The following is a 26,437-nucleotide window of genomic DNA, read 5'->3' on the forward strand; positions in this document are numbered from 1 at the left end:
AACTTCCTATTTGACATCATATCTACAATGTCTCAAAGCCCTCTTAAGTTCAACCTGTCCAAAGAAAAGCTTGTTATTTTCCTCCCAAATTTCATCCTCTTCCTACCATCTGCTGGCAGGAAAATGATAGAAAAAAATCATTCATTTGCTTACCAATATGAGGGCCTCATTTTGTGACTCACCACCCATAACCAGTCATGAGCACATCCTGTTGACTTTGTAGCTAAATGCCTCTCATATCCATGCATTTTTCTGTATTTAAACGACAAACTTAGTCCTTGTAATCACAATTTTTCTCTCAGACTTTTTTGCAGCAACATATAACTTGGCTATATGTACTTCTACTCACCATCAGCTATGCTCATCTAATCTATTCTCCATCTTACAGACATGTCCAAATGAGTGGTATTTTTTAAGTGCCAATATAATCATGTCCTCTTTCTACTTAAAAGAGATCAGTGGTTTCTTATTTAACTTATGACAGACAAAAACCTTAGGATGGTCTTCAATGTTTTCCATGCATGTCCTGATCTCTCTCTCCAGCTTCATGTAGCATGCCTTTTTTCCTCAACATCATCACTTGGAAGACATGGACATTTTGCAATTCATCACACTTGCTGGGTTCATACCTAGGACATTGGCACAAGCTATTTGCTCCGAATGGAATGTGTTTCTCTCTCTCTCCTACTGAGTAACCATTCATCATCCTTCAGATTTTTTTCCATGTATCACTTCTTCAGAGATATCTATTTTAACTCCCGGATGAGGCCAAATGCCCCCATTCTAAACTCCTATGAAATGACATACCTATCTTGTATAGCATGTCTTAGCTATAATTTTATATTTTCTACATAGTTATTGGCTTAATATCTATCCTCCCTAGTAGATAGTAAGCTATACAGGAGGGTGAGCAATGTTCTTTCTGTTCACTACTGCATCTTTAGCACCTAACACAGCACCTCAAATAATGTAGGTGTTTCTAGACAAGGCACTAGTTTACCAGCAGTGTGCTAGGTGCTATTTTTTTTTTTTTTAATTTTAGAGTAACAGAGAGAGCATGAGCAGGGAAGAGGGTCAGAGGAAGAGAGAGAGAGTGCAGAGCCTGGCATGGGGCTTGATTCCACAGCCCTGGGATCATGATCTGAGCCAAATCAAGACTCAGATGCTTAACCAACTGAGGCACCCAGGTGCCCAGCTAGGTGCTATTGATAAAACATTAAAGAAGATGAACTTTTCTCTTCGCTGATAGAGCTTCTAAACTTGTGTAAGAGAAAGGTAATCAATAGGTATGCACAAAGCAATGTGTGGTAGGGGTTAAAACAGGAGAGGTTCCAGGGAAAACCAAGCTGCAGAGGGTTCTGGAAGCCTTCCCAGAAACAAAAGACGTAAATAATAGTGATATGTAGGCACTTTATGTATTAACGTATGTGCTAATGTATTATGTTATGTGTAAATGTATTATGTATTAATTCACACTGATCTTCATCTAAGAGGGGGCAAATAAGGAAACTGAGGAGCAAAGAAGGTATGTGACTTGCCAAGTTTGCTCAGCTAATTAGAAGGAGAGCTGGATTCAAACCTAGACAGTCTGGCTCCTACTTCTGTGTTCTTAACTCACATTGCATTAAGTTTTTGAGTTGCCTAGTCAAAAAAGAGTCAAGAGACAGGCAGGGTTCCAAACAAAGGGTAAAGCAAAAACAAAGACTGAGCAAAAAAGAACTCTAAGCTTTAGAGAAACTGATTGATCAGATTGCATTTTTAGAAAGAAAAAAAGAAAAAAAAATCACTAGCTATAATACGGAGACTGGATTTGGAGCAAGGCAAGGCCTATAACAGTTTACCCTTTTCCCACATCCACCATTAAAATCCTCTGGGACATGTGTTCCTTGGAAGACCATAAGTGAATACTGCTCTATCCAAACCAGACACTGAATGAAGGTTTGATTCGCTATGTGGGTCATCACCTCTTATCAAGACCACAAACGGAAGACTACGTTGAAGTAAGCATTTTACAAGTATACATGCTTTGGCCCAAAGAGGGATTCTGACTCGGTTCAGAACAAATTCATTCCCAGAAAGTTCACCTAACTTCAATGTTCCAGAACTTGAAAGAACTTTTATCCTATCAAGTCTATGTGTAACAATGAGGAAATATAAAAGGACAATTACTACTAACCACTTCCTCTGGGGAAAAAAAAAATTCAAAAGGGACATAGTTAAAAAAAAATAGTAAGCTGGTTTTTCCTCCTCATATCTTTGAAGGGATGTGCTGGGAAAGAGGGTGGCAATGCTAGATCAGGCATTTTTGCACATATTATCCACAGGGAAATCTAAATCTATAACCATCATCATAAAATGAAACAAGAAGCAAATCAGAAAGGAATGAATGAAGGGCAAGTGATAGCCAAGGGGTTTACAATAATCAATTATTAAAATGCTTTAAAAGAGCAAAGAAAATGCTTATCAGATCAGCAAAGCACCTTTTAATAAATAATATGATTTGGGTTTAATTAATGGCCTAATTACGGTTTTACCCAATAGGCTTAAATGCTCCAAAGGAACAGTTTGAGTCTCTTTGGTAGATAATCTGTGTTTTAAAAAATGTTCTAATTACATATTTGCTTGAGTAAATAATGTGAATTTTACAAAACTGCCTAATGATATATTTATGTGACTATATTTACCCAAATGGCCTCTCATTCTGTACTAATGGAGCAGGGTTTACTGCTCCAGGGAGACATGGAAACATGGGATGGCTCCAGCCTTCACCCTAGCACCCCTCTTATTCTCACACCGTTCTCACTCTCTTTCACCCCAAAACACACCACAGCAAGCGTATGACCCACTTATTCATCATCAATTTAAACAGGGAAAAAAATGTTTTCCTCGGCCTTTTGTGTAAACACATTCTGCAGAAAGGGTACAGACTTGAAAAATGAGTAGTAATACTGTATTAATACTCCATTAAGAGAGGATAATGAGACTGTAACCAAGACAGGACGTTCAAGGTTTAAGGAGCTGCATAATGTATTCTGTTGTTTATATAGGGTCTTATGATGCCTTACAAAAATCCAACTCTATGTGTTAGAACCCATAGAATGCTATGACTTAACACCACATATCGATTCATATTGGGTAACAGAGAAGTCCTAGAGAAACTGAGTGTGGATCTCCCAGCTTTACGATCGATGGTGCGTGTCCGTTCATGAGTTGTAAGTCACATTCACATGTTCAAAGATACAGATCTAAACAACCCAGCATCTATCTACACATAAAATTGGATGAAGAAACAAAGTTCCATCTCACAGTTTTCTCATAAAATCTCACTCTTAGTAGACATTTACTGTTCAAAATTAGGTGACACTTGATTCTCTAAACAAGTAAACGTGACCCAGGGAAGGAAACACAGCATTTACATTTCCAGTCATTTTCCGAACAAGATGAGATGATTTACCAAAATACATACAAAAAATAAAAAAAAAAAAGAATATAATAAATGGTTGAGAGAACAAGGGACTAAGGACAAATAGGTGAGAGAACAGAATCAAGGAATAAGATTAGCATCCCATTTCAAGCACGCAGTAAGAGCCTACAGGCCATAAGCTTCCGAGAGGCCAAAGCAGAGCAAGAAACATTTGCACAAGTCAATCAAGTCAGATAATCAGCAGGATTCTAAAATAATCTCTCCTATGCTTCTCATAAACGGGACACCTTGTATGCACAATCTTTTCAACCACACCTCAATAGAGGACAGTAAGTTTCCTATGACTGTGAGTTACCATTTAGGTCAAGGAAGGCATCCCATACTTTGAAAAATGGAATGATAGCAAATGTAACATTGACTGTGCTGATCACAGTGGGATCCCTCTTGGATGATTCAGAAGGCATTCCAATAATTGCAGGGACTCAGGGCCCTCATTATAGGCACTAATTGTATTTTACTATAATTGGGCAAAATTGCTGCTTAATTGAGAGTTCAACTGATACAGTGCCAGATGAACTAATTTTCACCTTAATAAATGTGTAATTACTTACTGAAATTTTGAATCCCACTGTTGACGCCCTCATATACTACTTCTTACTCTGGGCACCACCTCACAGAGTTCAGACAGATGATCCCATTGCTCAGACCATGAGACTTGTGATTCTGAACTGTGGAGTCAAGGTGTCCACAGCATGGAGCCCAAAGCACCCCAGTCCACGCATCTCTTCCCTCCAGTCCGGCAGCACGAGGCTGTTTGCCTGCAGGACAGCAGCAGCAGCTCCATCTGTTTACTCTGGCCTCCTTTGCTTGGATCAAGTAGGAAATGGAAGGCACTCATCTGAATTTTTCAGAAACTTTGCAGTAATTGAAAAGAGAAGGTGACAAAGAGGCGGGGGGAGCTGTTTGGCAACTTAATTATACTGGCCACTCCGTGGGCTGCATAATAAGGCAAAGGCGTATTTTTGAAATAGTACCACGCGCAGAGCAAACCATAACTCCAAGCACTTTGTAAAGGAGCCCATCCACTCAAGTAGTCATTTATAATTAGGATGTGAAGCTTGGCCCTGCAGTCATTTATTATTGAAATTGCCTTAAGGTGATCTCCCAAACAACTTCATCTCTTGATTTACCTCCTCCTCCTCCCCTTTCTAAAAGCAGCAAATGGAATACACGGGATTAGTCTCTTAGGAGCAAATAAGCAGAGATGAAATGCAGCCAGGAGCTAATGCTTGGCAGCGCCCAGAAGGGAGGTGCCAAGAGGACATGGGTGGATCATGGGAGAATTGATTGGAAAGATTCTCTGTTCCCAGAAGAGAGCAGGCTTCAATGGTTTCTCTCAAGTTTTATTGCACATTAGCAGAACCATATGCTCTGCTCGTGTGGGCAGCACCTGGGGGGGGGGGGGGGCGGGAGCCCATCATCATCAGACTGAAATGCAGAGTTGAGAAGTTTCTGTTTAGAAAATGAGCTCTAGAATGGCTGCAGAAGGTGCACCTGTCCTCAGCCTCCACATAATATATTTCTTCACGTGGCGTCTATTCAAGTTGGGTTTTTTCCATTCCATGTCCACCAAGAGAAGAAAAAAAAAAGCAACTTTCTATTACTCTGAAACACATGGAGAAAAGATTCTATCTTTTTAAGAGGATGGCAGGTAGTTGGAGGGAGGGGGGAAAGGCAAGAAGAGAATGTTCTTTTCAAGACTTGAAATCAATATGTCTTATCAAACCCAAATCAAATTGTATACGCCAAAGTCATTACACCCAGAGCCTACTTTTTAGGAATAAATATTTTGCCCTAGGATTAAATCCCATTATGTCACAGAGGCTGAGTTTCTTCAGCCAACTGGAAAAACTGTGACATGTAAAACCTGATAGCATCTATATACAGTGGGAGATGCAGGAACCATAGAATCTTCAAGTTTAAATGAGAAACCCCGCCATTTTTTTGTGTCCTAGCTTGGAACTTTGCCACTTTAGGCTGCTCTGGATGGGAAAACTCTATTTGGAATAAGTCATATTTGTCTCCAGGGCCTGGCCTGGCCCCTGCTCTCTGCTCAGTGCACCTCCACTGCTTCTACTGTGCTATCACATAGTGTTCCCAGCTCACCCGCTTTGAAGCCCATCCTCTTAAACCGCTCTTCCTTGCATTATCCCACACTGTAGTCTTTTCTGGCTTCTTGTTCACCAAACGTTGCTGTTTCATTTGCTACTTTCTCAGGAAATTGGTGACAAATGAGAGAGTTTTACTCAATACTGAGATAAAATGTGAATGTGTTACACCCTCCAAAAAGCAGATTTATAGTTAACAGAGGCCTCGATGGCTCAGATCACAGAAGAGTCTTTGGTAGAACTTTAGGAAACATGGCAGTACGGGAGGAAAATGATCTGTCAAGTCATGTCTTTCAGCCTACTCAAGCAAATCACACTTTATCAGTTAGGGTGGATCTGCCTGCCAGTAACTTAAATTCTGACTTGAAAGGACAAAATAATGGGGATATTTACTATCCCATGTAAGAAGCCCTGAGCACTAAACAGGTGTAAGGCTGTCCCATCTCTCTGTGTGCCCAACTCAGCCTGTCCCCCAACTTGTCCCAGCTAAACTTATGTTGCCAAGATGCCAACCATAGTTAGAGGCATCCCACAAAGACACAACCACATCCAGAAGAAAAGCAAACATCGTGTTCTATATATCTATCAGAGAGAAAACATTTTATAATTGCTCACCAGCGATCTTCTCACGTGTCACTAGCCACAATAAGTTCCTATGCTCCTTCCTAACCTGGTCATGGTCAAGGGCAATGTGTAAATTATGCCTGGCTTAGACTACTCATACACTCTTTTAGTCACTGAGGAGAAGGCAGGATCCCAAACCAAAATCTAGATTCCTTACATATTGAACCCAGGAAAACTTAAATGTCAGTCTGGTCTTATATCTTTAACACATTTTGGTTTAAATTCAGTAATCATGTCCTTCTTTCTGCAAAAGGTTCTGCCATGCTTTGAGCTGTAGGGATCTCAGTACAAGAAAAAGAAGAGAAAGAAAAGAAGAATTAAGAGATAAGGCAAAAACAGTGGCATCTGAATGCTAGACCCCGAACAGGGTCCAGAAGGTTTTTTACATGATTGCCAGTTTCCCATAACCATTAGCCTTCACAATAACTGAAAACTCGGAAGCAAATGGGTGTGGCAGACCACAGAAATCAAATTAGGAGCCGTGGAGTACAAACCTGGGAGGGGTTGCCCATGGCCAACTGCGTTGGTGATGTAGGAACCGGAAGTAATATTGTACAGACAGGTCAAAAGCACCAACCACAGTGGACATGGTATTCTTCCAGAAGTCGAGACAACTAGAAAAATATACCTTAAGCCTTTGTTTTATTGGTCCAAAGTGAAGAAAACCAGCCACGTCCATGGCTCCAAATGTCAAGTCTACCTTTAAGTGAATTCCAGTGATTAAAAAGTGAAATGAAACTTGAAGCCTTTTCTGAAAAGTAAGTTCTACAGGCAAACAGGGTAGAGGAAGGGTAGGCACTCTGCCCCACATGTGCTCATCTGCTAACAAACCTCATAGTACTAGGACCTCTATGACGTGGCATTTCACAGAATGTCTTGTCCTGTGAAGAATATGGTCTAAACTTATCCTAAATAGGGGCAAGATCTTCCTCATCTTTACAGCATTCCCTAGTGCTTGGAATAGTGCTAATTACTAATTACCAGCTATTAATCTAAATTTATGAAAAAACCAATTGCTTGGTTTGAAAAACTGCTGAATACCCTTGAGTTGTTTACAGTGCGTTCTATGTAACAATATAGGGAAGAGACATGTCTCAAAAGTTTCTGTGAAATATGTTAAAGCAGAAATTTTAAATGCTTAATATTTCATCCTTTACTAATTAAAAAACCAAGATCGCCAGAATCACAGTTGTGCAATAGTCGTGTATTTATCATCGTGAAAATAGCAAGACATACCAGTATATTAACAATTCTGGATGAGAGGGTCACTTCCAGAAGTCAGGTTTCATATACTAGTGTACTGAGACCTATCTGTGTAAGTCAAGAGGGGTCTCCCTCAGGAGCCAACACTGGAGCTGTGGCTTGACAGCTCTTCACCTTCACAATAGCCAAGAGCCAAAAGGACAAACCAGAACTCCTGTGCTATTGTCACTGTATCACTGTCCAGGTAACACCAAGTGATATAAAGGAAAACTTGTAGCAAAAGAACACAACATTTTACCCAGTGGATTTCTGAACCATTACATCCTAGCGGTTGGGTAAGTATTCATCCTTCTCTACTGATTTTGACAAACAATATTGTCTCCTGTAAAATACAGGTATAAGACGGACGTTTAGGGATCTTGCTGAGTGAGCATCGCCAAACCAACTAAAACTTGCCTTGAGCTTTCCTTGAGGAACTGCCGTACTTAACTAATGGCCGCCCTTCCTGGAAGCCATGTCCAGCATCCATCTGTATTAAATAATGTGAAGTAAAAAGTGTTTCCCTTTGCTTCATCCTGCCAAAAAGTGCCTGAAATTCTGGCCATTAGTATCACTCAAATGATTCAAGTAAACAACTAGGGAGCACTCACTATATAAGGGTAATACATTGATGAATTGTGAGAAAGTAAAAAAAGATAAACAGACACAATCTCTACTTTATAGAGTATATAACCCACTATGGGAAAGGATGAATATGGAAATTACTGTAATTCAGTATATGCCAATAGAAGAGAGCAAAGAATATAGTAGGGAGGATGAGAGCTAAAAGAGATATCATCCAATTGGGAAAACTAATTGGAAAAGCAACTGGGAAAACTCTTAGTCAAAAGTGTATGTGAAAAGAATCTGACAAGATAGATTTTTAACAGAAGAAATAGTGATAGCATATAAATAAGACCGACACATGTGTCAAAGCAGAGAGACCTCTCCTTTGTCTATACACTCCTTTCAAAGTGGGCAATCCAAAATGGTTACAACTTAACCCAAGGACACTGTAGCGAACAGCTGGCAGACAACAGGATTCAGAGGAAAGAAGATAATTGACAGGGAGGTTTCAATGGTCAAGAGAAGCCCTTAAAAGGTCCGGAACACGTGGTACAACAGGCAGATCCTGAAGCTTCTGGGGGCAGCATGAGCTCACTGGTCAGTGAGACGGGCGATCCCAAAATGAGTTTTGTCTTGTTTGCCATTTATTCTTGGGCAGCCTCTAACCTCAACGTGCATTAATCTGCCTTGACAAAGCAAAAAGAAAATAAATCCAATGATGCACTTTGCTTGAGAATGTGGAATCTATATTGAGGCCAACCTCAGGGAAACAGGAAATCAGAGTGAAGGTTACAGCTCTGACAGTGACCTGGGCCGGCTGAGCTTTCATTCCTTTCTAGGTCACACTGACATGAAGCCCAGAGACAGCTTTGAAATCTGCCGAAAAAGTCAGCACATGCCAGGATGGAATGGGATTCCACACCCCTTTGCTTTTAGAGGCAAAAAACTCTCAACAGAAATAGTCTAGTGCTTTAAACAAAGCACTGCCTCGCCTAATCATTCTTATATTTCTAAAAAGCCTCTTGATAGCCACAAAGTAAGAAAACAGTAAAATGACCACAGATAAATGTGCTAAGGACACAAATAATAAATCCAAAGGAAAAAGGTACAGGCATGTTCTACTCACTTATAATCCAGGGCAAATTAGAAAAACTGGATGCCATTTTTCACTTACTAAATTAGCCATTTTAAAGTTAGAATATTCTATTTGATAAAGATATACTGAAGCCCTTTCTCGTAGAGCAGAAGCATTAAATACTGGTAAGAGGCTTCGACTCAGTAATTAATCTTTGGGAATTTATTCTAAGAAAGTATATTTTATCTATTTATAGGTCACATTCACATCATAATTATTCCTAATAATGCAAAATTATAAACTTTATTTTAAATGAAAGAGCAGGATCAAATGTTCTGTTTTTATAACTATTGAAAACAGTGACATGGGAAGTACATGGAACTCAGAAAATTCTTATGAAATAAATCAAGATACAAAACTAGCTGCATATTAGGATCACAAGAAAATAGAAAATAACAATCCTTGTTCTGTTTGGACGTTGAGATTCCAAATTACTTTTTCTTTTCTCTCATCCTTACATTTTCTCTAGTACTGATATACTGATCTAATAATTTTGAAAACCTATGCATTTTTTAAAACTCTCTTATTCGTGAATTTCTAACTGCCATTTGATTTCAACAAGGTTATTTCACCACAATATTTAAAGTACCTTCAAGTTGGTATTTGGTCTTATCCAGTTTCACCCAATAAAGAAGAAACTATTGCATAAGGAACAGCATTTGAGAAGGAGGCCCAGTTCCTGGTGCTGATGGACGGTTCGGGAGTTACCATGCCAATTCCTTGCTTCACCACCTCCAAACCCCACACACTTACCCTTGTGGCTACATTCACCTCTCTGTGCTCCGCAAATAAGATTTGCAAACCTTAGGCTTTGTTGGACACCTGTTTTTAGCTTTAAAAAGCACAGGATTCCATGTTGTCTCACCTCTGCAATCCCATAAACTTAAGTCACTTAATTTCTGGTACATCACCTAATATATGGACCAGAAATTTATATATGATATATAAAATACTCTTTTATAAAAGAAATTTATATATGATATATATGATACATGATATATAAAAGATTCTTTTATACAAGAAATTTATATATGATATATATGATATATGATACATAAAAGATTCTTTCATGTTAAGTGACAGATGTAATAAGATTTTTAATTTATTACGGTAATATCAGGCCTTGGAATCCTTCTTTGCTTTATGAAAATACTTCATTGTGGTAGAAAAGGAGACCTTGACAGTATTAGAGGTAAAGCGTTCTAAGCAGAGCCTTCATTCCTGCTTTTGTGCATGTGAGTTACAAGGAAAGAAAAGAAAGGAAAAGAAGAAAGAGAAAGGGAAGGGGAAGCAGCAAGGTGGCAAAAAGCGCAAGTGTTAATGGAGACAAGTGGCAGCGTCCAGGAGAAGTCCCTGGCGAGGCAGTGGCTGCCAGGCCTCCTGTGTTTAGCCGTGTGGATATGACCGACATACATTCAAGAGATGTGCTATCCTCAGCAGCCTCATGTCTGTGACTGCTGTGAGTGGCCCTTATTGAGTTGAGCAAAAAAGATTTAGCAAAGAAAACACACACTCACCAGGGGCAGAAAATGGAGGCCAAGGTGGCCAAAGCATAAGCTGTTACAGAAACTGAGGAAATCTCGGGAAGGGCTTCAGACTTCCCCAGTTCTTGGAACAGGGCTTCAATCAATCTTGAAATTCAAAGACTCCTGGCCGACTTACACGGGAAAAAGTTAATGGCAGAGAAAAACCTAAAATCCAAAGCTTTAGACCCTAGGTCAGTTTTTGCACCACAATTTCATGCTGCCTCTCAATTCTATTTCCTATTTATATCCATTCTAGCAGGCTATATAAAACATAACTGTCATAGAACAAAAGGGACGGATAGGATAGGGAGAAGAGGAGGAAATGTCCTTTAAACTGAAATGTGCTTTTTTGGTACTGAAGGATCCCTTCAAACACCTGCTATAAGAACAGACTATTAAATAGCGATTGAAATGGCAAAGATAAATGATCAATTAGCTTTCCCTGTTACTTTTGTTCTTCCTTCCTTCCTTTTTTCCCTGTCTCACTTTCCTCCTTTTTTTTCTTTCCTAGTAATCATTCACTGCTCCATGGGAGATGCTAAGTTTCCCAAGCCTCAAACCCATTATCAGAAGATGGGGTATACCACTACTTTCTGATCCATAAAGGAAAAAGCCAGAACACATCATGAAGCGTTTGGGAGAGTGAGAAGCTGTGGTAGCTCTTGGGGCCATTTCTTGCATACGTTTTCCTTTGGGGTTCCACTCTGGCCCTAAGATTCGGATTCCCCAGATTTGCTAATATTCTGCATGGGGAAGAAAGAGCTGGGGAGAAGGGAGGCCATAACCTCATCTCTTCCCTCTCTAACTCATCAGAGTTGTGCGTTGAGGAGAAGCTTTGACAAAAGTCTAGCTCTCCAGGAACGACCAAGACGAAAGGAGTTTCTCTGTGGCCCTTCTTCGAACATAACCAGCTAACTCGGTGAACCTGTATTGAGAAATGAACAATAACACGGTGAGCCAAAGGCATTTACGGGTGATGGAGGATAGGACAGACAAATCTTCACTTTGTTTCTATCCTGTTCTCTTTCCAAGGGGTCATCAATCTCCCTCCGCCTGTGAGCCAGCCCGTCTCCAGAAGCATCACCAAGCACGACAAGCCTCCGAGATTCGCTGCCACAGCTGCTGTTCTCCACCTAAAGTGTGGCACTGGTTGTTGTTCGGCACTAGTTTGTACCCCATTTTACCTATCACACTGGTAATTAACGTCAGTGGCCTCTTGTGCTTGCGAGTGTGGTCCATGGACCGGCAGTCGTGTCATCACCTGGGACCTTGTTAAAAATGTGGAAACTCGGGCCTCACACTGAATCAAAAGCTGCATTTTAACAAGAATGCCAAGTGAGTCTGATGCCCACTACAGTCTGAGAAGTGCTTTAGGGAAATTTGAAGGGTTGTACCCCTTCAATCTACCAGTCACTTGGGAATGTGATTACTTTGAGTGGCATAATAAAGCAAAGGCTTCAATGTAGCTGCCCCTGTGCTCACCACTTAGCAGCTGTGTGTCACCGGGCAAATTATATAACATCTCTGATTCTCACCTCCTAATATGTTTAATAATAATAACAATAAAATCTTTATCCAAAAGTTGTGAGGACTGAGACAATGTATCTAAAATATGTAACCTAAATCGGGCCACAGTAGGTAGACCTTTGAAGTCATAGATTCAAAGTGTGAGAAGAGGCTTTGAAGCCTCCTTTTTTTGTCAGATGCTCATCTTGCCTCGGCGAGCTCAACTTCAGCCATTACCTGAAGCTGATGAATTGCAACTCTGTCTCATGGACAGCCCTTTACTCAAGAGTTTACTTCCTTTAGATAAAGGCCAGCTACCCCAAAATGTTTGTATCAGACTCCACTGGATTTGAGATTCGTTCTTAGTGTTTTGCTATTTTATTACATTTTATTTTGGTTTGCTCTGCTTGCTTTGCTTTCTTTTTAGTCAAGAATCCTCAAGCACAAAATTACTGTAACACTGGAACAGAGATGTCCCAAACTAACCATTCAGAGGTGGTATGCACTCAAGACCCTACAAAAGGTAAAATGCATCAGTTTAATAGCTCTTCAGCAGAGAAGAGATGCTTAATTCAGAAAACATGTGCTGAGCACTGATTTTCTGCTGAGTATTGTAAGAAAAGAGATAAAATAATAAAAGTCATTGCCTTTGAAAGATTTTGTCTTTAAAAAGGTAATGCAATAGGGATGCCAGTTGGTTAATCATTCAACTCAGCTCAGGTCACGATCTCATGGTGTGTGGGTTCGAGCCCCGCATCGGGCTCTGTGCTGACAGCTCAGAGCCTGGAGCCTGCTTCAGAGTCTGTCTGTCTGTCTGTCTGTCTGTCTGTCTCTCTCTGCTCTTCCTCCACTCGTGCTCTGTCTGTCAAAAATGAATAAACGTTAAAAAAATTTTTTAAGTGATGCAATAAATGCTATGGAAAAAGAAAAAACATAACATTTGGGGAGTTCATAGGAGGGACATCTAGACTATTTCTAGGGCTGGGTGGGGTATTCTGGGAAGATCTCCCAGGTAAAGTCTTATTTAATGTGTGAAATTTTAAGCAAATTGTTTACAGAGCTATCAGTTCACTCAGCAATAAGAAAAAACTGACTGGGTTCACATCCTAACTCAGAGGTTGAGTAAATTATTAACCCTTCAAAGCTTCCCCTTACATATAAACATAACAGAAAAAAATGTTAGTACATACATCATAGATTAATTGTAAGAATGAAATAAACATGTATCTATAGCTGGTGCTCAAGAAATACTTGCTATTTTAGGGGAGCCTAGGTGGCTCAGTGGGTTGAGCGTCCGACTCTTGATTTCAACTCAGGTCATTATCTCATGGGCGTAACATTGCGCCCTGCAGTGAGCTCTGCACTGACAGCATGGAACCTGCTTGGGATTCTCTCTCTCCCTCTCTCTCTCTGCCTCTCCCCACCTTATGTGTGCACGAGTGCCCCCTCTCTCTCTATCTCTGTCTCTATCTCTCTCATGATAAACTTCGAAAAAAAAAAAAAGAAATACTATTTTAGTTCTTTCTGTTTGCACATATTGGTGTAAGAATAACTACCCTATCTCTTATCAGAATTTCTATGTGAAGTGGGTCAAAATTATGATAGATTACTGGTATAGTCCCAAGAGGAACTATGTATACACACACACACACACACAATCTTTGTATATATACACATTTATGTATACATACACACTTACATACATTTACATATATAGAAAATGGTGAAAATTAAGAGGAAGAAATGCTTAGATAGGTAGTAAGCAAAAGCCTCTGGGACAACCAGACCTCAAAGATGCCTCAAAGTCAACCCATCCAATATCAAATTACAATCTCACCAAAAGTTCCTCTTCCAGCATTGTTCATCTCAGTGAATGATAACACCCTCCAGCCATTGTCAAGTCAGAAACAGAGAAGTCATCTTTGACATCTCTTTCTCCCTAGTGTGTCCATATCACATCCACCACTCAATCTTGATGACTTGGTCTCCTAAATCCACCACACGACTCTCACTCTTAAATCCCTTCACAATGTACGTCTGGTCACAGGGGGTGCTGGCATCCAATACATGCAGGACAAATACCTGCTCTCTTAATGAACGTATCATTTAACAGAAGATGCAAGAAGGTGTAGCCAAAAGAAAAAGAAAACTATTTTTTAATCTACCTAGGAAGTACCAAACTACAATTCATTGCATTTCTGTGCAAATGTTGTAGTTTGTTGGTAGGGAAAAAACAAGTAAGTAAATGGTAAGATCTCTAATAGCAAAGAAGAGTGAAATATAACATCAAAACTTCACATTTAGAGGTACAAATGATCAAAGAGATGTAGAGAAGTCTTTAAAATGGGGTCAGCATGCTAAGGCCCATATGTCAAATCTGGTCTTTATTTTGCTGGAATGCAGCACACCCATTCTTTTACTCTTGGCTTTGCCAGCCTTCCTGCTACAGGGCAGAGGAGAACGGTTGCAACAGACACTGTAGGGCGTACAAGGCTAGCATATTTGTTCTCTGGCTCTTTATAGAAAAGGCTTACCAACTGTGCTTTAGAAAGCATTTTTAAAAAGGCCTATGTAATCTTTATTTTTTTATTTAAATTCAAGTTAATTAATATACAGAGTAGTCTTGGCTTCAGGAATAGAACCCAGTGATTCATCTCTTATGCATGACACCCAGTGCTCATCCCATAGAGTGCCCTACTTGATGCCCATCACCCACTTAGCCCATCCCCCTACCCACCTCTTCTCCAGCAACCCTCAGTTTGTTCTCTGTACTTAAGAGTCTCTCAGGGTTTGCCTTCCACTCTGCTTGTATCTCATTTTTCCTTCCCTTCCCCATGTTCATCTGTTGAGTTTCACCAATTCCACATATGAGTGAAGTCGTATGATATCTGTGTTTCTCTGACTAATTTCGCGTAGCATAATATATTCTAGTTCCATCCATGTTGTTGCAAATGGCAAGATTTCATTCTTTTTCATTATTTTTGATTGCTGAGTAATACTCCATTGTATATGTATGCCCACCTATTCTTTATCCATTCATCAGTCGGTGGACATTTGGGCTCTTTCCATGATTTGGCTATTGTTGCTAGTGCTGCTATAAACATTGGTGGGCATGTACCCCTTTGAATCAGCATGTTTGTATCCTTTGGATAAATTCCTAGTAGTAAGGGTATATATTTATGTAAATAATGTGAATTCTGATAGAAAACAGTGTACTCTGTGTTTTTAAAACTTGTGAAGAGATTATAAGGGAAGGGAGACCAAGGACCGAGTTTAGGTTGAGGCTGGTGGGGGCCAAATGATAGCCTTGAAGAGAATGGGGTCCTAATGCCTGGAACCTGTATTTCCTTATTTGGAAAAAGGGTCTTTAAGGATGTGATTATATTAAGGGTTTTGAGATGAGGAGATGATCCTAAAAGATTGGGGGGGGGGGATGCTAAATGCTGTCACAAGTGTAAGAGACAGGTAGGAGGCAATTTACACACACACACAGGAGAATGTAATGTGAAGACGGGGGCAGAGATTGGGATGACACAGTCACAAACCAAGGAAAACCAATAATTGCCAGCAGCTACAAGAGGCTAAGTTACAGATTCCCCCCAGAGCCTCCAGGGTGAGCTCCAGTCCTGATGGCACCTTGGTTGTGGAATACTGGCTTCCAAAAGTTTGAGAATATAAATTTTCATTGTTTTACGCACCCCAAGTTGTGGTAATTTCTTACAGAAACCTCAGGAAAAGTTGGGCCCGTCTGTGCACAAAGAAGTTAGGAGTGCGATGTGATTTTACCACAACGTGTAAGGCACCTGGAAGTTTGTATTTAATGCCATGCAATCCTGCCAAATGAGGAAGTGTTGCATTAAAAACATAGCACTTAAGAGTACCATGTCCCAGCACCAGTGAGCAGCGACCAGTATTTCGTCTTTCAGACCTCCATCACTTTCCTGTCTTATTTTTATAATAACCTGACTATGCCCCACCAATAGGATTGACAAATGTTAGAATTCGTAGACCACCTATGCTAAACCAAAGAAGGAACATGAATGCAGAAAGGAGTCCTTTTATCATCTCAACCCTGCTACTAAACAATTTTATTAAACTTAGTTAAAACTCTTAATTTCTGAGTCATCACCTAAAACCCCCAAAACACACACACACACACACACACAAACACACACACACACACACAACATGAAAAGAAGAGATTATTTAGGTGACAAATGTAATAAGATTACAAAAAGCTATTATGGTGATGTTGACAACAGAACCCTTTTTTGTGAGGAAACTGTCTTTGCTTGAGAAAAATACCTATTTCCAATGATGCGGGGCCCCAAAGGTGTCCAAGAGAGTTAATGTGCTTGACATGAGACAATTAGAAATGTTTGGGGTTTTATTTTTGATCTGTGAGTGAGAAGGAAGGAAGGAGAGACAAGAGGGAAAGGAGAGTTGGGGATAGAGATACGAGCAGGTTGAAGGGAAAGATCCTAGCACTGAGCCTGCTTCAGATCCGCTGTCACCCCCCTCTCTCTGCCCCTCCCCAGCTTGCACTCTCTCTCTTTTTCTCTCTTTCAAAAAGTAAATAAACATTAAAAAGGGGGAGGGGGCACCTGGGTGGCTCAGTCAGTTAAGCGTTCAACTTTGGCGCAAATCATGATCTGAACGTTTCCTGAGTTTGAGCCTTGCGTCAGGCTCTGTGCACTGACTGCAGAGGGTTCTCTCCTTCAATCGCTCTCTTTCTGTCTCTCTCTGCTCCTTCCTTGCTCACACTCTCTCTGTCCCTCTCACAATAAATAAATAATGAATTAAAGAAGAAAGATCCTGCTGGCCGATGACATTAGTGCCTTCTTTCCAGACTTCTTCAAACTGGCCTTGTCCAGGTCACCTGCCCACAAACCACAAGGCACCCCCCAGGCTTATTCTTCTGAACCTTCTCCCAAGACACCAAAAAGACGCTATCAGACTTATTTCCAGGTTCACCTATGGAGCGGCTACAGCGATTTGAGGGGCCAGACTTAAAAGATAAGAAGCATCAGGTGATAAAAGCAGAGCAGTTGGGCTCTAAGACCACATTTCTCCTTTCCTGCTTGTGATGCATAAAGTTCCTTGAAAAGGAAAGAGCACACAGCTTATATTAAATAATTCACATAGTAAAGGCTGAAAATGCAAATGAATTTCAAGCCACAATTCTTCACTAAGTAAGTGCTCTTGTTTGATAGGAGAGCAGGTGCAAGGAGACCTAACATGCCAGGAAGAGAGGACAGATGTCTGCAGAGGAAGTACTGAGGACCGGAGAGGAGTTTGGTCATGGAAGGTAGACCCAAGTGACTTCACAATGTGCCAAAACTTGTCTCTACCTACATCTGGGCAAGGCAGAAAGAAGCCATCAGATGGGAGTTTGGAAAATATTTGCAGAACCTTATCACTTCTTACTACCTCCAGTACCTCTGTCCCCATTCAAGCTACGGTCAAGCTACGGTATGAGCTGGATGCAGCTATAACCTCACCACGGGCCTGATGACATCTAGGGTTCATTCTCTATGTTATCATCAGGGGGCTATTTCCTTATGTTAAATCACATTACTCCCCCGTCCAAAATCCTAGAAAGGCCTCAGTTCACTGAACATGATAGCTCAAGTCCTCATAGTGTCTCATGAGGCCCTGCCTGACCAGGCCGTCATCAGACCCCATCTCCTACCACTTCCCCCCACCCCTCTCTCAGTGTCAGCCACACTGGCCTCCTTACTAGTTTTCAGACTTCCTGTCTGACCTGTCCCCTCCCTGGAACACTCCTCCCACCTTATCCACGGGGCTACCGACTCTCTTCCCTCCTTCAGGCTCTCTGTTTGAATCTTACCTAGTCAGTGAGGCCTCCCCTGAACACCCAAAATGATGCCTGTGCTCCTTCCATCCCTTGTCCATGCCTAAAACTCCCAATCCCCTTCATCTACTCTGTTCTCATTTATTTCTTAGCATGTATCACTTCTCAGAGTATTACATACTGAAAATATAATATAATATAATATAATATAATATAATACAATACAATATAATATTAATGTTGACTATCTCCCTCCATACCAACCCCTGGGAATATAAAACTATAGGAGGTCAGGGGTTTGTTGTTTGTTTTATTCCCTGATGTATAAAATGCCTGGCATTTAGTGGGTCCTCAAATAGCATCGGATATTGAATACAGAGTGAAGGTAAATTAGGAAACTATTTTCCATAATTAGTAATAATTAGCTTCAATAAGAATTACTGCTGTTCACTTATGTATTTAATAAATAATTGATGAGGGCCTACTCTATGCCAGGTACTGTTCTCAGTTCTGAGGATATTATAGTTGGCAAAAAAAATAGCCCCCAGGAGGTTGAATTCTAGGGTAAGACAGACAATTAAAATGAATAGGTAAAATATTTAGAATGTTGGGTGGTGGCAAAGGTTAAAGAGATAAATAAAGCAGGCAACGAGGCTAAAACTGATATACTATATACTTTTTAGGAACCAAATTAGATAGTATAATAAAAGTTCTTAGAGAAGTACGAGGCAATGGTTGAAAACTCTATACCATGTAACGAGCTGCATTTGTCCTATGCTTTTGGTTTTACTTGAAACAACTTTTTGCTGTGTCATACACACCCAGAAACTCAGTGTGTACGTGACTCTTGCTTCAAACCCATAGCCGTTGCTTTCTCTCCTGTGGGAAGATCGTGTGGCTCACCAGGAAGGTGCAGCAGGCAGGACTTCACGTGCATTCAGTGATCCCCACACTCTCCCTCGATGGTGGCCGATTAGAAGAGAGGCAGAGCAGAGTAGCCCCACGGGCTGACTCTCACCACACTTCAGCCACTCCTGTGGCATTTCACGCTCTGAGTAAGGAGTGAGGTTCCAAATAGCTTTACCCCTGTAAGAGTACCATTTAGTTACAGAATCTGTGCCAATTGATTTCATTTTCTTTAGGCTCCCTGGAAAGAAACAATACATGCTATCAGCAGAAAATCAGTTGTGGGAGCACTGGGCTCATCATGTATACCTTCTAACCCACTCAAACCTCCTCCCAAGCTATTTGCTGGCTAAGCCCCGTCTCCTTACTTCCAGAATTCACCAAGAGTCCTGTTCAATGACTTGCTTTGGCTGATAGAAGAGAACAGAAGTGACAGGTAGCACTTCCCAGTGGAAGTATCTAAGAGCTGTATTTACCTGTTCTCTTCCCTACTGCTGCAAACCCCAAATGTCACAGGGAGGCTGAAGTCTCTATCAGTCGGAACCTCTAAATAACTCCAATGATACTACTTAGCTTTGGACATGTAGTATGAGCAAAAAAAAAATGTTTTAAGCCACTGACATTTTAGGGTTGTTTGTTACCATAGCACGATGTATTTTATCCTGAGTAAAACCACAACAAATGCCATTTATCAGCACCTGATAGTTTTTCCTTCCCTCTTAGGAAGAAGAGTACTAGGGCATTTGGTGTGTCTTATGAGAGATTAAGACATTGTTAAAAGATGAGGGGATTTATGCTGAGATGAAAGGGTTCAAATGCCTGGTATCTACCCTGGGACCCTGATTACTAGAGACGGTGACTCTGAGGGGCAATACAGAATGCCTCCAGAATACTCCCTGATACTTCCCAAAAGAATTGATTTCAAGTTTCTCAAAAAAGCGGAAAGCTAACCTAAAAGTTTAATTAAAAAAAGTCATTAACAATAGAGGCCCTCTGAATCATGGGGAAGAAAATGAAAGCAGAAAAATGTTACCAGGGCAACTTTGTCACTTCAGCAGTTCTTAAAGTGACTGTGGAAGTGATAGCAATGACAGAGAGTACATGGAGTCCATCACAGCAAAAGGTAGAGCCATGATATTCACTTGCATCGAAGCGACATCCTTATGAAATGAGCTATAGGAAGAGTGTCCACTGTTAACACCTTTATGGCCAAGCAGAGCTTAACTCCAGAGCCGACAGCAGAATTTTATCTTCTCTAAGAAGACCTGATGAGCCACGCCAAGATCCTGCTTGGGAGGAAGGAGAGAGGGGCCTGTGTCTTTGACACACCACCATGGAGGCCCTAGATAGATTTTATTGTCACTGTGATTGCTACCCACATTCTTGACAGTCTTTCCCTAGACTGGTCTGGGAAATTAAGAACGTATGCAAAAATGGATACCTGTGTATAGGACCATCCAGAAGAATCTGGAATCTGTTGCAACAATCAGGCAAAAGAGTTGAAATCAAACACTACATTCATTGGATCTTGATGAAACAATGGATATGTTGGATCTTTAAACCTTAGCCTTTTAGGACAGCTACTTGGAAGCCAAATCCATCTTACCCTAAATGGGAGAGATTGACAGCAGTAAAACAGCATAAAAATTGAAGCCATGAGATGCTCCACCAAAAACGCATACTTTTAAGGACATCTTTATTTATATTTTCACAGTATTTTCTCTGAAGTTTATATAATAGCACATGGAGATTTTCATCCAAATACCAAGCATACACTACCAACAGCTTTAGACTTCTCAACCCCCTCAGCCTGTAAGTTGCTTCAGGGTAGAAATGGGTGCAATGTCTAGAACAGTCATTCCAGGAATTGTCTCTGAGCTATGGCTCCCATCACAGCTCACAGGCAGCAGCCTGAATCTGCTTTGCTTTAATCAGAAGAGATAGATGGAATGGAGCCCACTTAGTTCATGGCTGCCAGCCCTCCCCATCTCCCTCCCACAGACACGCATACAGGAAATCTGGCAGCTTCCTTCTCCCTTCCTGTCAGTCTCACTAGGCTAAGGAGCAGGCAGATGCAGGAGGGAGGGGGGAAGCAGAGGCTGCCAGAGCACTTGCCACATTCAGACTTGCCACTACGGGCCCCCGGTGCCCCGCATTCCTCTGGGATCTCTTCCCGGGTTCAAGTCGGAGAAATAGGTCTAAGTACCTGAACGAGATATCCCACAGGAAAGAAAGGCCCCAACAACCAGGGCAACAAATAAATGAGAGGATTTGGCCCTGATTAAATTCTATTATCTTTGAAACAGAGAATTGGGAGTTAGGCAGCATTTTCCACTAGCCACAGAAAATCTGCCGGAATGAGCTCCGAGATGATGAACAAGAGTTAGACAAAGGGGGATAAAAGGAAAAGAAACAATAAATTTCACACTGATGGGCTTTTCCAGTATCCCGGTGGGAAGAATCCCATGGTGGGGCCATGACACATACTCAGGCAGGCAGTTTTAATTGGCAAGACAACAGACAAACTTGGGATCATGGTCTACTTCCCTTACTAATAAATGTCCCAAATGCTCCTAGCACAAACTGTCAGAACAAATCTAGCTTCCCTCTGACTTTTGTTGATAGGTGGTAACACTCAACTCAACCAAACAAATTATAAGGCTGCTATATCAATGTAACCTCCACTCTCCCGACAGTCAAAAATGTCAGGAAAAATCGAGCGCAGGATCCTCAGTCTCTAACACACACTCTAAACAGAGTGAGGGACACAGCCCCTTGGTGAAGTGACAGAAGGCAGGCTAGATGAGCAGTTCGAAGTTCTCACCTAGAGCTACAGAACTGCCTTCTTTAATCTATTCACTCACATGTTTTGCACATGGATGTGCTATGCTTGATATAATGGCTAACAAGACAAATATGCTTTGTGCACTTAGAGTTTACAGAACTCTAAGGAGAAAGAGACAATACAATAATAATACATTATAGCTGTAATATAATGTGATACGTCCTATGAAAACATCACATAGTGTAGCCTAAAACCATGAAGACAGAGCAGTGTTTTTCAAAACAGAAAGTAGAAACAACCCAAACATCCATCAACTAGTGAATCAATAAACAAACGTGTGGTATATCCATACAAGGGAATATTATTTAGTCATGAAGAGGAATGGACTACTGATACAGGCTACAACATGGATGAACTTTGAAAGAAGTCAGACACAAAACCACATATTGTATTATTCAATTTATATAAATGCCCATTATGAGCAATTCCATAGAGACAGAAAACAAATTAGTGGCTGCCAAGGACTGGAGGATGGGGTGGGGGGAGGCAGATGTAGAATGACTGCTAGTGGGTACAAGATTTCCTTTTGGGATAATAAAAATGTTCTCAAATTAGATAATAGTAATGGCTGCACAATCTTGCAAAGGTATTAAAAAAAACCACTGAACTGTGCACTTTAAAAGGATGAATTTTATGGTAGGTGAATTATATCTCAATTTTAAAAATAGTTAAAGGAGAAAAATCCACAAAGCCTTTAGTGAGGAAAGATGAGTCTGACCTGTACAGAAATAGCATTCCTTGTGAGACCGCACAGGACAGAAGAGGAATAGCATTGGCTCCAACAGAAAATACACTATCCCTTAGCTTCTCATGCCCATGGTTTTCCTTCAATGACATGAAGTTTAGAAACAACATATATGAGGCCTCTGTTATAGTCTCAATAAACAATTGCTCAAGAATATTACAGAACTTACGCTGGAGAGGTTCACAGCTAGGATGCGATTTTCCTAATCCTCTAAGCTAGCAAATCACTGCCATGGTGTCCAGTGGCATGATTACCATCAAATCAAGATTCAAAGAACTGTGGTAGCAGGAGGAAGTACATGGAACCCACAGTGAAGTTCCCGCCTCCTCACTATCACATGGCAGCATTGGAAGGTCATTATTTCCTAATTTGTGTGCATCTCCATCTATCTCAGACACTCCAAATCTTGAATGCCATTGTGATTTAAAGTCTCCCATCCTTCCTCCTGCATTTTGGAGGATCTATGCTTTGGCCAGTTAACTAAAAAAGCAGAACTACATGAACTAAACACTTCAAAGATGCTTTATGGGAAAGACACTGATCAATTTCAATAAAGACCCCAGGTGTGTTTCAATTCATTTGTGAATAGATTTTGCTTAAAAATATAGAACGTGTAATTAGGAAAAGGATGTTTATACTTTACCAGTTATGGTTTCTTAAATTTTGTATTATACATGAAAAGCCAAGCTCGGGTAATAATTGCATCCGAGACCTCCTGAAAGCAGATGTACTCATCCCAGGGCAGAGTACAATTCTACACACACAATGGGAGCACAGTAAATGCTTATTGCAATGGACAAGCAATACCTAACAGGCTAGCATCTGGTCAAGAAACTGAAATGCATGTTATAGGGGCTGTTCATCCCCTCTAGGGAAGAGTCAGCCCAAGCCCTCTGCAATGTGGCTTTTGCCTATCTCTCTGACATCATCTCTGCCACATCTGAGACCACACACCAGTCTGCAATCACACTAAACACACCCTACCGCACATAAGAGGACAGTCACACTAGTGTTTGGAGTTCTCTGAATCTACCAAGTCCCTCCCTGCTTCCATGCCCCTGATGGATGCTATTTCCTTGCTTTTACATCTTGCCTTTCTCCGTGTTTCTACCTGGTTAAATCTTACGTGTCACCTGTCAGCACCAGTATAATTTACTTCAGGAAGCCTCCCTGCTCTCCTCCACTCTTGGCTCTCAGTGTGGGTGAGGAGCCCCTCATATTGCCTTATCTAGTAACCTGTCACATTGTGTTATAATTGTCTGCGCCTTGTCTCCCATCCTAAAGGGTTAATTCCTAGAAGGTAGGGCCATGGCTTTCCTACTCCTAGTACAGTATTAGTCACTGAATAAATGTTAATTGAATGCATGAATGAATGAATGGATGAATTAATGAATTCATTATTTAGTCAAAATTGTACTTAGCGTGTCATTGCAACAATTTTATTACCAGCTTCAGAAATTTCCTCAAAATTTTAAAACTTAAAGTCAAATAATTACATTGATGAGAAACACCATTAACTTCATTTAAATAAAACTCAGCACCATTATCACATGTAATTTATAACAAAGTTAATTCAACTCATACTTAATGAGATGAATAATTATTATAGTGTCATAAGTTCAGTGGGCATAAAAGTCAGATAGTTAACATAAACAAATATAAGTAATATTGCTTTTATTGAAGCCAAGCAAGTCATTCTTCAGGCCCACTGAGGGAAACGAGAAAAGTAACTAAGCAAAGAAGGAAGGTACTTTCCCCGACTCCTTAATTAGGAGCTGAAGTTGTTTCAGAGGCGAGAGAATCCAACAACCTGTATTTTCAGGAGTGAAGGGCCACAAAATGTCTTCCTTATCCATTTGCTGGATGACCCATTAACCTTAACATTTGCCAAGAACAAAAAAACAAAAAACAATGAAAAGAAGTTGGTCATTGTTTTAAATCTCTCTCCCCAGTAAATCTCTGGAATGGGTTTTCTTTTTGAAGCCCAGAGCCTGAGCACCTGGGTGGCATTCAATAGTTGAAGAAGGGACAAAGGAGTCTATTCCAGCATCATGAATTGGAAAAGTACCTGGATACTTTGATCTCCACAGAACTAGATTAAACTCTCAAGTAGAGAATTTTAGAGCAACAAGTCTCAAAATCCTGTCCAGAAAGAAGACTCTACCATCTGACTTCCCAAGCAAGAAATCTAGGAATAATGAGAGAAACCAACACATCATTTTGCTCTGTCCTGATTTTCCCTCTTTCCCTCCCAGATAAACATCACAATCATGCTGGCTTTGATTCCATGTGCCATTCATTCACGACAGTCCCAAAAGGTAGTTGCTACTATGGAGAATCTGCCAATGTGCTCAATGTTATACTACTACTTCCAGCTGCCTCTGAAGGAAGGAGTAAAAAGCCATATTGGATTTCCAACTGGATCCAACAAAAAAAGAAGATGGGAGTTAAGGGCTTTGGTTAGTCAGAGCAAAAGAATAGTTCACTGAGCTTCTAGAAGGCACAAGCGAGCTTTCCAGGTTGGAAGAGAAGCAAAACCAAGAGAGAGAGAAAACAAAAAGAAAACTGAACATTCTTTTTCTGCACTTGGGTTTAATAAACAGAAGGTGCCAACCTAAAATTTTGTAGATAAACGGTCCCTACAGAATTCTATGTGTACATACTTACTGCTTAGGAAAAAAAATAGTGTCACCTTCAGAAGTATGTTGGTCATTAAAACGAACAAAACCAACACTTTTATTTTCTGTTCATACTTATATTACATACATTTCAAATTAGATACTGAGAACTCATTTTTTCATACTTCAGATTGATTTTAATTTCAAGGTTCCTTGTTGAGATACAAGTTTAATAATTATGGTTTGAGGTGAATAAAATTTTTTCAATACACACTCATTGTAATTTTTTGCATTCTTTCTATTAGCATGAGACAGTCATTCTATTTAGTTAATTTAAACTATTTTTAAATTGGCTTTATGCAAACTTGGTATTTGGGATATAATTTGGACTCCCACACATCTTAATTCATTTGGGATCCAATTAAATTATTTTGATATTCCAAAATGCTTAGCTTCCACTCACTTTTCCGATCCCAATAGTTAATCTATTAGATCTAGTATGTAGGAGAGGAAGTCAGGTCAGGTCAATTAAATAAGGTGCTGGAAGTGTAGTCAAATGAATCTGTTCTGTTCCCCACTGAAACTCCACTTCACATGAACTTGGACTCACCACCAACCCATCTGTGTTTGTGTCTTCGTTTAATAAAAAACCTGGTATCAGTGGTCTTATTTCCATGGATCAAAAGGAAGGCACCTTTGATACAAAGCTTATTGGGCTGGAAAGTCCTCGAGGGCCACACTCATTCTTCAACGCTGTGAACACCAGTTCATACCACCTACTCCAGTATTCCAGAGGGCAGAAGAGAGTTGACTAATTTCTTGGCTTAACTGGTTTGCTTTCTAAGAGAAGTGTAAAGCTCTCTAGAGAGAACTATTGATACAAGTTAGTCTTGCCCAGGGCTTCTGAAGTAAACTGTGCCCAACTAGGCACATATAACCCTGACTGTTGGTTTTACAAACAGCAACAATGAAGACATCCACTGAACAAAAGTACAGTGACATACTGGTTAAGAGACACTCTGGAAGACATACCAGATTCTACATTCCCCTGGTGGAGCTCTACTCGCCACATACGTATATTAAATGTTCCAAGTACTCTTACATTTAAAAAGTCATATTTAGGGGCACCTAGGTGGCTCATTCAGTTGAGCGTCCGACTTCAGCTCAAGTCATGATCTCACGGTTAGTGAGGCTTGCTGCTGAAAACCTGTCAGTGGCGGAGCCTGCTTCGGATCTTCTGTTGCCATCTCTCTGCCCCTCCCCGGCTTACGCTCTCTCAAAAATAAATAAACATTAAAAAGATATACAAAAATAAA

This window comes from Prionailurus bengalensis, chromosome D4, assembly GCF_016509475.1.
Source record: "Prionailurus bengalensis isolate Pbe53 chromosome D4, Fcat_Pben_1.1_paternal_pri, whole genome shotgun sequence".
NCBI classification, from domain to species: domain Eukaryota; kingdom Metazoa; phylum Chordata; class Mammalia; order Carnivora; family Felidae; genus Prionailurus; species Prionailurus bengalensis.